Genomic DNA, 8,501 nt, shown 5'->3' with positions numbered 1-8,501 from the left:
TCGTGCGGTATATACAATATATAATATATAATGTATTATGCGGACCAGTGACGAAAGCCACGAAATGATCTAAAATGTGATCCACCCTCTCACCCCACCAAACGTTGCGTAATTGGCCGATTGACTGTACGAAAGTCTACGGAAAAATAACCTTTATATTGTCAGCTGTAGCGTGGGGCATAGTTGCGGGAAAACGAAAAATAGCGGCTTAAAATAATAACAATATAAATCCCAGTAAGTACCTATACAGGGTGATTTTTTTATCGAAGAACACTCATTATTTCTGAAAGTATAAACTTTTAACCAAATTTTTTTTTCTAAAAATTTTAGTTACATACTTTTCTACATTTGTATAAAACTTTAATTTTTTTCACCCTTATATTTATTGGTCAAACTATTATCAACTTTTGATTTTCAAATGGCAACCCATAATAAAAATCTTATAAAATAATAAAACTATTTTTTTTATGAATTATAACGTTAAAATTTTCATATTTTGTTAATCCGTAGACGAGATATAGCTCTTCCAAGTTTGCTGGTTTTGGGTGGTATTAGTGCAGCGTAGATATTTTATACCTCGTCAGCAGATACCATAGAAATTATGATTTTTATGCCCCGGGGTAAAAGATATTTCACTTTTCAAATAAAATCATGAAGTACAGTACCTAAGCTTAAGTTGTGCCTGTTTATTTAAGTAAAGTATAATGCCCATTTGGTAGGGTGTCGCGACGTTCGATCCACTGCAGGTGATTGCCATAATAATGCTTATCGTTTATAAAGACCAGAAGTCATAAGTAATGAATTCGATATCGTTCGACCCTAAAGTATAATGGTAATAATCATTGTACATTTGTACCTACTATCTATAATAAAAATACCTTTAATAACTCACTGTAACAATGTTATTTTATAAGTAATTGGACCATTACTGTCACTAATTGTCGCATACTCCCTTGTAATCCCCACTACATACCTTCGGTAACGGCTGATTCGCGATTAGGTAAATCATCCTTTTTCTGAACAGCTGCTATTTATTTTATACGTCATATTGTTCTTTGTTATCTTAGTTCCATGGTTACATGATATGGTAGTTTACCTGATACCTGGTTATTGTTATCATCCACATGACGCTGAGTAAACAGCACGATTTAAGATAATATGGTTGCCCAACGACCCATTAGAAAAATGTTTTCACACGGCATACCTACGGTTTGAATCGAAAAGTCACGTGTTCTGCGGGGTCAGTTGGACAGTGTTGTAAGTTAGGTTATACGATATTACCATGGGAGTATGAAATACGCAATACTTACTAAACACTAATAAGTGTAAACAGACACTCGTCTTTATTATTTAATAATTTTATATTTTACAATTTTAAATGTTTAAATTGTAACAATAGACTTACAATTATTAATATAGTATTAGTTTTTGTAAATATTAATGTCTTGTTTACCACGTCATGTTGTACTTTTATAATAATTCAACCAAAATAACTTATAAGTACCTAAATTGTTAAGCGTCACATGTGAATTGGATACTTAGCGAGTGCGTGTTCGCGAATACTGTAATACAATTTATTGGTAAGTTTTACTTATTTGATAGTTGCAAAAATTATAATAAATAATACAATGTCATTGTGTATAAACATTTTGATTTCAGTTTAATGATTTCTACATATACAATTTTCGTTTAATGTATACCTAACTTATGGATCACTAAACCTACTGGATATTATTTATATTTTGATAATATATTGGCTCATATCACAATCAAGTGGTACTGTTTTTGCATAACACTACACAGAAATATTACAATCATCTAAGACATTTTTATAATTGTTTATAATTTAATTATGTCATCACGAACTCTACTATAACATACCATTTGGATGATCCTGTATGTATATTAAAATTATATTTATATTGCTATCTTCAATTTCATTTGCAAATGGTAACATCAATAAATAACAGTATTGCTTCACATATTGGATTTTAATATTTCAACAAACTACAAATTAAATTAAGTATGTATAAATATCTTTAACTATAATGTTATTTAATTGTATTGAAAAACTGTTTTTTTTTAGATGATCAAGTTAATTTGAAAGAAGTGGACAACAATTTAGATGGACTAACTGCGTATAACAAATAATATGTATTGAAAACTAAAAATTGTATAATGTTAATGTTTTATAATTTCATAATATTTTTTAATAATGCATTTAAATGAGGTGACAACATCAATCATTAAGACTCAAAAGATATGTATGTACATAATATTATATACATAATATATATTAGTATGCTGTGTACTTACGTTTGATACATCATACATAATGTACATAATATGTAGATTGTGTAATTCAAATAAAGTATATTTCAATTAATACAAATTACTTTAGATAATATGCTTGAATTCAATATTAAATAATATCAGAAATATATTTTAACTTTAAACTATATTTTATTGCTTAGTAAAATGCAAATAACTTATATTATTTCTGTAGGTGATTGATGTTGTTGCCTATTTATAGCTATTACTACTGAAGTAATAAATTCACGTTTGAATAATATTATAAGGGCTACTTTTAAATTTTACTATTGTTTTAAGTCTGGGGGTTATGGAGAATTTTTTCTCATTTTTTGAATACATGTTAATCTTTACTCATATTTTGCATAATTGCACAACGAATATTTAGATTTAACTGTATCATCAAATTTGAAATAGATTTTTCATGGCCACAGACTTTAAAATGATGGGTAAAATTATATAGTGGCTAATTATAATAATAATAATAATAATAATAATAATAATTATATTTTCATGCATAAAAATACTTTGAAAATTGTATAAAGTTTTTATTATGTACAAATTAAATTTTACTCAAATATGCAAAAAAAAATATATTAGCTACATAAATAGAATTTATGCATTAAGAAACATTGATTTTAACCAGAATTATTTTAAGTGTAGAAAATTATAGATGTATCAATTATGTAAAAACTGGGTCATTATGACAATAAGTTGTTTGAAATAAATTATGTTTAACAAATATTGATTATACATAATATACTTAACCCATCATGCGTCCAAATAGATATTATATAATATATATATTATTATATTATTCAATGAAAAAAAATAAGATATTTACAAAAAACTTCATATTTATATTTAAAGAAAAACTAATATATTTTATTAATTAGGTACTTATAAATATCAATATAGAGGTAACATTAGTCGCCCATATGAAGACATCAATAGTTTAACATTCCACGGATTATATTCATAAATCATATTACCTAATCATTACTCATTAGTTACTACTTATTAGTACTTATTCCCTATTTTCCATTAGTACAATAATGATTATCATAGATGTTGGAATAGTCATACACCTATGAATATTGATTGTCATAGATGTTGGAATAGTAATACACCTATGAATGTTGATTATCATAGATGTTGGAATAGTAATTATACACCTATGGGCTATGAATATTGATTACCTACAATTGTATTCAAGTGATTATCACTTATCACTATTAATTAATTTTTTAATTTAATTGAAAAAAAAAATAATGAAGTAACTTAACAGAGTTAAAAAATATCATTAACTTGCCCAGCCTAATTACCTATAAACATTCAGAAAGCATAATGTTTACTCATGAATTATGATATTTGTGTGCCTAGATATTATGAGTATTACAAATAAGTAATTCTCGTACCTACAACAAATTGGCAAGTTGTACAGTGTACACGGCATGGTTGACTTAAGTAAACTTTATTATAATAAATCATCTGACAGCTAGCATTAGCAGCTAGTTAAAACCACAGTTAAAGGAGTGATGAGATCCAGCTGCTGGATTCACATCCCACCATGTCATGTGTTCTGTATATTTAATAAATAAGGACAACATTGTCACACATTACCTACAAGTTTAATTTATTCATAATCAACTTAATAACTTTTAATAACCATTGACGATGACAATTATAGTCAATAACCATTATTAACCAATATCATACCACCATGACGCGTAAATGATAATAACGTAAATATAATTTCAAATTTGTAATAATCATAGACAATCTTATAAACCTCATATACCACACTCTTATACCATCTTACACCACTGACCATGACAAAATAGAAAATCTATTATTAAACTTGTATATCTTAAACCGTGGTAATTAGTCATGCCACGGATATACATCAGTACTCAGTAGCCAGTTTAGGCGTTCGTGGGCGTGTCCTATCTGATCTTAATTTGTTATGCGAACACAGACTAAACAGACCTGGAAAACGCTAACTGGATAACGCTATCTTTGTTAGTGCCGATCACAGAATAACCAGAATATGGGATAACTAGATAGGGCTGCAATCGTATAGATACCCCCACCATGATATTTACATGACATATTTTTCGGTCACCATTTACAGTCCATAATAATTCTGTTATTAGATAAAAGCAGGTACAAAAACCTTGGGTTGAACAATATCGTATTTATTAGTTATAGCTTCTGGTCTTTTCGAACGAAAAATACTATCTACTTATAAACAGTAGCACAATGTTACTTATGAGAAACCACCAAACTTTGAGGCACTATAACTCGCTAATGGATTAACAAAAAATAAAAATTTTAACGTTATAATACATAAAAAAAATAGTTTTATTATTTTATATGATTTTTATTATGGGTTGCCATTTGAAAATCAAAAGTTGATAATAGTTTGACCAATAAATATAAGGGTGAAAAAAATTAAAGTGTTATACAAATGTAGAAAAGTATGTAACTAAAATTTTTAGAAAAAAAAATTTGGTAAAAAGTCTATACTTTCAGAAATAATGAGTGTTCTTCGATAAAAAAATCACCCTGTATATACCTATATTTTGTTTTTCCCGTAATGTCATAATAAAAACGAAGGGCCGTGTCCGTGTGGCCGTCCGCTAGTTATCAGTAAATAGCTACCTATACGATTGTTGCGTAAGGAGTATATAATATTTTGGCCGCAGTTACCTACTCGTACATTTTTTATAACGGTTATAATATATTCATTCTAGCCAATATTAAACAAATAAGTATCAAAACATAAAGGTTACCAAATTTTATTTAAATTGTACATGATATAATATGGAATTATTATATAGGTATAGCTTAATGGATTGTATCAAAATACGCGTTTAGAAACCGGGAACTTAACACTCAAGCTTATTCTTAACTCGATTAATTTCTTTGTATGATTTTTATTTTTTAATTTGAATTTAACATTTTATTTTAGTGATAATTAATAAACTAGTATATATTTTATTCCGGAGACGAAATTTCTAAAAATATTGTTGCTATGGACAACTGTACTGTTTAGAATAAATATTTTCTGTGTTATGGTTTATTATTGCTTTATCGTTACAACTGTATTTATCGCACACTGTCTTCGTATATTCATTGTAATATTTGTCTAAAGTATTATTACATTGTTTTTTGTTAATATATTAATATTATATCAATAAAGTCTACAGAAACATGTCAGATATTTCAGAAGTTACTTTCAAGTCGTCTGAAGTCGATATGACAACTCCATGTACCGAATCCAACGAAAGTTCTTGCGAAATCGCGTCGAAAAGATGCGACCAGTTCTCCGGCCCGGCGTTAAGACCGCGGCATAGTTCAATTCCGAACACAGAGGTACAGACGGCTTCAGCGGGTGATGCCACCGACGTGGAATTGGAATTTCCGTCTGCGGATAATGCAGCCGACCTGAGATTGGAATCGCCGTCTACGGGTGATGCAACCGCCATGAGATTGGAATTTCCGTCTGCGGATAATGTAGCCGACCTGGAATTGGAATCGCCGTCGGTCGCTTCAACGCAGCAGCCGGCGAAGATCGCCTCACAGCCTGCAGCCTGCAACGACTTGAGACGGCAAACGGTTTCGGCCGAGCCGTCAAGTGGCCCGTCCGAAATCATCGTGGCCAACTATGCAAGTCCTACGTTCAGGCTCTACATTGCGATGCTGAACAAGGCGATTGTGACGCCTATTGCCACTGAAGTCGTCACGGATCCGCCGTTCGTATCTTCACCGGCCGAGTTTTCACCGACCGAGTCTTCTCCGTTTCAGTCTCCACCGTCCGAGTCCGTTTCAGTCTCCGCCGTCCGAGTCTTCACCATCCGTACATTTGACGTCCGATTCTTCACCGTTGGCATCGTCCCCGCTCCATGTTTGGCCGTCTGTCTCGTCGCCACAGCAGTCAAGCCGTGGTCTCGCGGATCCTTTGATACGGCGCACGTGTTCGATGCCTAACATCCGTGTAAGGTTTTGTGCGGATGGGGATGGCATTAGGCACGTGTCGTCGCCGCAGCGGTCAAGCCGTGGTTTCACGGATCCACCAAGACGTACGTGTTCCATGCCAAACGTTCACGTGCGGTTTTGTTCGTCACGAGATTTTTCCGAGTTAGCTGACGTGGAAACAGGGGTACGCGCCGCGAGTTTGCTTCGGGACGTGCCCGAAGACCGCCGACGGAATGAAACCGAACCGGCGACAGAGCCCGCGGCTGAACGGCCAAAGCGCAGAACACTATGGAAAAGGACCAAACGTTTTGTCAGACGCTTATTTTGTTGCGCATAATACCTATGGTATGATACACTAAGTGATCTCATTTAATGTATAAAATAAACGTGATTGTAAGCAATTCTAAGTCTCTTAAACGATGAATAGTATCTAATGAGCAATGACTTATGAATAAAAATTTGAAACGAATGAGTAGGTAGGTATTTATATATATTAACAGATCAAATTATTTTTTTTATTATTATTTATTCTACCTAATACCCAATCAATTATTTTCTAATATTGATCTTAATATAGTACGCTTTGACAATAATTTGACATACCTACCACATATAGGTACCTATTATTATTATAATTGTGTAGCACCATTCGCGTCATTAATTTAAGCTTCATCAGATAATTTAAAATTTTAAAAAATGTATACTCACTTGTACTCGTATAATATAATATTATATCGGCACAATTTATATAAATATGTAATATTAAGTTTTTAAACTATTAAATATATGATATACTTATATAGTGTATTATTTAATAAAAATGTATTCACTATAAAGTAAGTCATATATAATTTAGTATGAATATAAATATTATTATCTGTTAGCAAGTTATAATATAAAAAAAGTCTATACCTACTGATAATATTTATTATATGATGTGGATATTATATAAAATTAGAATTCATATTTTTACAAACTGTAATTATTTTTAAGTATTCATATCTATAGACAGGAAGTTCTTCGGTCCTATATAAATCGTGTACATAACATTGGTCTATCATTATAATTTGTTTTTTTGATGGTATATATATTATGAAATAATAAAATAATCACAAACTGATTCATTCAAAAATTAAAAAATATCGTTATAAAAACTTATGAGGAATTTTGTGTTAAATTTTCAAGGATTATAATAAAAATTATATGAACTATTACCTATGTAAAAAACAATGTGTGTTTTCATGGTTTTGAGTGTTTTGACAACTTTTGTTTAAATTTTAACTTCAAAGGCATAAAAAAAAATTACTTAGAACTTTTTACAGTCGATATTTTTTAATTTCCATAAGAACTACTTATGAAACCTTGTATTCAATTTTTACTTTTTACATAAACAAATTATCAATAGTAAAAAAAAAACAAAAATTTTAATGTCTATAAATAGCACAAAACAATAAATATTTTCAAAATTATAGATCCAATTTTTTGTCGTACATTTTTAAATACAACAAAGTAGGTAATAAAACGAATTTTGTCGAAAACTGGTAATAAAATACGTACCTATATAAATATTGAATATTACCTTTTTCGTTTTACCATAATGTTATTTGCCCCAATGTCCCAGTAGGTACTTACTAGAATAAAGTACTGGAACATTTTATTACTGTATATTATATACTAGACATTTTTTTTAGAATTTCAGTTACCTACGCTACACTTATAAGAAGATAAAAATGATCCTCAGTTTATAATAATATTGACTCAACTATAGTCATCTTGACCAATTTACTGAATGTCCCTATCTATATATATGTATAGGTACCATTATGATATAAAGTTAAATCGGGCGTAGGTACATCAATTTCTCCGATTTTATATCGACTCCGCAGACCCTTAAATTCAATATAATATATTTATAGGTACATTTTAGATTCTGAGCGGAGCAAGAAAGCTATAGTGGTTTTACAGTTTTTTTTAGATTCTGAGCGGAGCGATGAATGTATTGATTTTACAATTATGTGTGTTTTTTTTTTTGTTTTTTTGTGCCTGCCATCACACTTTAGGACAGAAAAAAGATAAAGATAGATTTTCTTCAACAGTATATTTTCTGATAGGAAAGTGAATCTAGTTGGTACTTTGGGGTGGTCAAAAGTAAAACACTTCTCAGTAGTTTTAAAAAGCGTCGTGAAAAACAAAAAAAAATTAAGGAAAAA

At 30.2% G+C, this 8,501-nt stretch overlaps 1 protein-coding gene and 1 long non-coding RNA gene across 2 annotated transcripts in view; both read left to right on the top strand.

Moving 5' to 3' along the window:
• LOC100160444 overlaps positions 1 to 8,501 on the top strand; it is a 218,942-nt gene that overhangs the window by 152,479 nt on the left and 57,962 nt on the right. The gene's annotated exons all lie outside the window — the stretch shown is intronic.
• On the top strand, positions 412 to 3,052 carry LOC107884043. Its single transcript, XR_001679669.2, has 3 exons — positions 412 to 1,580; positions 1,660 to 2,023; positions 2,087 to 3,052. It is a non-coding gene; the product is annotated as an uncharacterized LOC107884043 (long non-coding RNA).

This window comes from Acyrthosiphon pisum, chromosome A2 (assembly GCF_005508785.2).
Source record: "Acyrthosiphon pisum isolate AL4f chromosome A2, pea_aphid_22Mar2018_4r6ur, whole genome shotgun sequence".
Taxonomy (NCBI): domain Eukaryota; kingdom Metazoa; phylum Arthropoda; class Insecta; order Hemiptera; family Aphididae; genus Acyrthosiphon; species Acyrthosiphon pisum.
The sequence above is the reverse complement of the archived record's forward strand: the minus strand, read 5'-3'. Positions and strand labels throughout refer to the sequence as shown.